The sequence below is a fragment of the Tupaia chinensis genome, unplaced genomic scaffold (assembly GCF_000334495.1).
Source record: "Tupaia chinensis unplaced genomic scaffold, TupChi_1.0 Scaffold000248_1, whole genome shotgun sequence".
NCBI lineage: Eukaryota > Metazoa > Chordata > Mammalia > Scandentia > Tupaiidae > Tupaia > Tupaia belangeri.
In genome coordinates, this window is record NW_006159726.1 from 3,037,864 (window position 1) to 3,041,594 (window position 3,731).

Genomic DNA, 3,731 nt, shown 5'->3' on the forward strand with positions numbered 1-3,731 from the left:
CTCTCTTAAAAAAGAGGAAGCATTTTCATATAAAATTTGAGAGCTACTCAGTGCAAAGGAATGAGAACAGGGTTTGAATCTGGTTAGAACTGGGTTCAGATCCAATCTCTACTTCCATGTTCCCAATCCCACCATCTGTAAAATAGAAATAATGATGCATGTTGTCAATATGTGGGGACTAAACTTAAGAACCCACTAAAATTCAGAAACAAGGAAAATAAATTTTATTGAGAATTAAATACAATGGCTAATGGCCCAATAGCCCTAAAAAGACAGAATGTATATAAAGCACAGTAGCAACTTCAATCGGAATAGGGATAGAAGTCAGTCATAGATTAAAACATAGCATGACATCACAAACACAGTTGCCCAAGCACTAGGAAAGGGAAACAGAGCATAAGTCAATGAACTTTGAGTATTTCCTGTCCAACAGGACAGACCACTCTTAACATGAATATATTGGTGAGATACATTTTTAAAAGTTCATGATTTCTTTTTCATTTTAGCAGTTTTTCATAAAAGCTGTATGTTAGGTCATTTTACTCCTGTGTCTTCTCAATTGTTTCTTCCTTATATCTGCCCTTTTCCTTTCTTACTTGGTGAGATTTGGCTTTCCATTCAAGGATGTTTTTGCCATCTTTGTCCAGTTTTAGCCTAGCGATAACCACCTTGCTGGGGAAGATGCCTAGATGAAAAGTTGCACCATTAGCCTTTCCCACTACGCCTACTCAATGTGGTTCATCATCCTTTTGGATGGTCATGGATCATGGGGTGGTTAGTTATGCAGCAATAGATACCACAGGACTTTTTAGCTTTCTTTATTTCAGTCCCAGGGGTAAGGTTATCCTTCTATAATATGGATGTATCAGGCAATCTAGGTTGACATCATCAATTACTCCATTCTTCTGTTTTCCTTTGCTCTGAATCTGTGATAATCAATTTCTAAGCATGATCTGGCGGCCTCTCACATAGTATACCAATAGTGGGCATTGGACTGACGACATGAACTCCAAGGATTCCTAATCCTTGATATGGTAATTTTTGAAAAGAAGAAAAGAAGGAGAGGGAAGTGGAAGAAAGGAAGGAGGAGGGGAAGGATGGTGGCCTTGGCAGAGGAGCAAGAGTAGGAGGGGGATGGAGAGGAAAAAGCTCCTGGGGGGCATGGCCCTTCTCCTCCTCTAGTCCCCTATCAGCCAAGGCTGAATTCCCACAAGATAAGGAAGCCTGTGTGGATACAAACAATCGAAACTACATCTGTGGCACAGGACACTGCTATGGAGAGTTTCAGTACTACAACTACTACTATGAACTCTGGTGGTTCTGGCTGGTATGGACAATCATCATCTCATCCTGAGCTGGTGCTGCATCTGCAACCACTGCGGAGCCAAGCAACGCCTTCAGGCCCAGCAGTGGCAGCATGAGATCAACCTGATTGCCTACTGGGAAGCCCACAATTACTCATAACTGCCATTTTATTTCAAGTTTTTGCCAAACTATTTACTGCCTCCTCATGAGGAAGTGGTGAACCGACCTCCAACTCCTCCTCCACCATATAGTGCCTTCCAGCTCTAGCACCAGCCACTGCCTCCACATAGTGGCCCTGCAGGTGGCAGCTTCTCAGGTGCCAATCCCACCAGGGGCTCCCAAGAGATACAGATTAGCCCCTTGTCTGGGTCCGGCAGAAATGGCACAAGACCCCCTAGTATTGCTGACCCTGAGCCCTACAACATGCCAGCCAATCAACTAGCCACCAAAGCCCCTATAATGTATCTCAGTGACTCTGTGACTGGCCTGGGAGAGATGGACACTGAGTTTTTCCTGAACAAGGATTCCAAGTGTAAGGAGGAGCTGCAGAAAGATTATATCTCTAAGCAGCTCTCAACAGCAAAGACAAGATGCCTGGCAGACATCACTGCTTCACAGTTGATTCAAGCATCGAGGTGTGTGTATGCAACCAGGGCCACCATGATGATGACCTCAGAAAGTTTAACACACTCATCAGTGACGCAGTGATGCTCTGGATGGGCCCCTGGACTTCTGTGACAGCTGCCGTGTGTGGCCTCCAGGAGATGAGGAAGAAGGACTCCGCCAGCCCTCTGAAGAGCAGTCTCGAGAACCTGAGCACCCCCACCTGCCATGGCCCCCTGCATGCCTGCTGCTAAATAACATCAGCAGGCAGGACTCTCCAAACTCCCAGAGCAGTGGCTCCCTTAGCTAGAGACAACCTTTCCTGTACCCAAGAACATGGCAAAGCAAACAGGGTAGGGGAGAACCAGACTCTTCCAGACCTGAGCCAGCCTACAGCCAGCCAGATCCTGCTGTGGAGAGACCCCTTGATGATGCACAGTGGTGCATCAATCATGTCACCTGGAAGATGAGAGATAACAAGCTCCCTATCAACCTACCACTCTCCTGTCTATCAGCCTTCAGACTCCTATGGGATCAGCCCAATTCTGGCTTTGCAGACATCCAGACACTGGCAGCCACATGTGGCATGTCTGTGCTTCCATGAACTTTCTTCTTTACCTAGGGCCAATATAGGCCACCTCCCCTCGACTGAGACACAGCAATGTTCTATTAAATTAAAACCAGAACATAAAGCTGCCTTCTCTTTGGTTTTTCTTTCAAAAACAGACAAATAAAAGCCAGCTGGAAACAAACACCTTACCAGTGGGAAAGTAAGTCTGAGGCCTTTCCCAAGTTGGCCTTCCAAGAGCCTGGCTGCATTTGAGCCAGAAGTGTTTTGTGTAAGGCTGGGGTGGGCTGTCTTCAGAACTCTGTGAGCAGGGGCCTCAGGCCATGGCTGTGTCTGTGGCTAGAGGTGCAGCTTTCTGCATCTCTGTCCTTTGGGACGTCTGACGATGCTGTGGTCCTCTAAAAGGGTAGCCCCATAGCCTGGCTTTCATTCAGTATTTTCTCTTTGTTACTGAATAAGTTGTGTTTGCTTGTTTGTTATAAACTGACCAGTTGGATATGGTAATTTTCATGAATTAGTGAAGTGGTCTAAAACCCAAGTTTGGCTTAAGAAGATATTGTATGCTGCATATCTTCTCTTGGCCCCACCATATTCACTCTTTACCCTTCTCTATCTTATTCTTTTTTCCAGGAAGTTGACCTGTAAAAGCTACCTAAAGAGACGATCTTGCCCGTGGCTTCTTGTTGGGCGTTTCCAATAGAGACTGGGGAGAAGGGAAGGAAAGTGATTACAGGGCATTTATTCTCACAGATTCTTCCCTGGAAGTTGCTTTGGGCTGACAAAATCCCTTATCTGAAGATTGCATTTCCCGTTAAGGTGTTCTCTTCATCAAGACTCTCTCATTTCTTCCTTCTCCTCATCCCTTCAGGCCTAGAGGTGAAGATAGAATCATCTTCACTGCCCTCCAGTTCTGAAATATCCTATATATTTTCCCTATTACTGCCACATTTTTGTTAATAACTCCTTTATTAAGCCTTTCTTCAATCATTGTAATTTCAACATGCCATCTGTCTCCCATTGAATCTCTGACTGATTTCTATGCTGAGCCTGTGGGTTTGAGTATTGAGTTTGTCTGATGATTTCTCTTTGGCTTATGATTTACCCCTGAGAGATGATTCCAAATTCACCAAGGTGATATAACCAGATTTTTATACCCATGAGACTAAGAGCCAGGTCTATGAAATTCACAAAGGTAATAAATTCCCCTAGGAGTCAGCCAACTGACCTTTTCCCTCTGCAGTGGAGAACAAAAACT

General features: G+C 44.9%; 1 pseudogene; it reads left to right on the forward strand.

The window, feature by feature from the left end:
* Positions 1-1,134: 1,134 nt before the first annotated feature.
* On the forward strand, positions 1,135-2,218 carry LOC102495573 (WW domain binding protein 1-like pseudogene; annotated as a pseudogene).
* Positions 2,219-3,731: the final 1,513 nt, after the last annotated feature.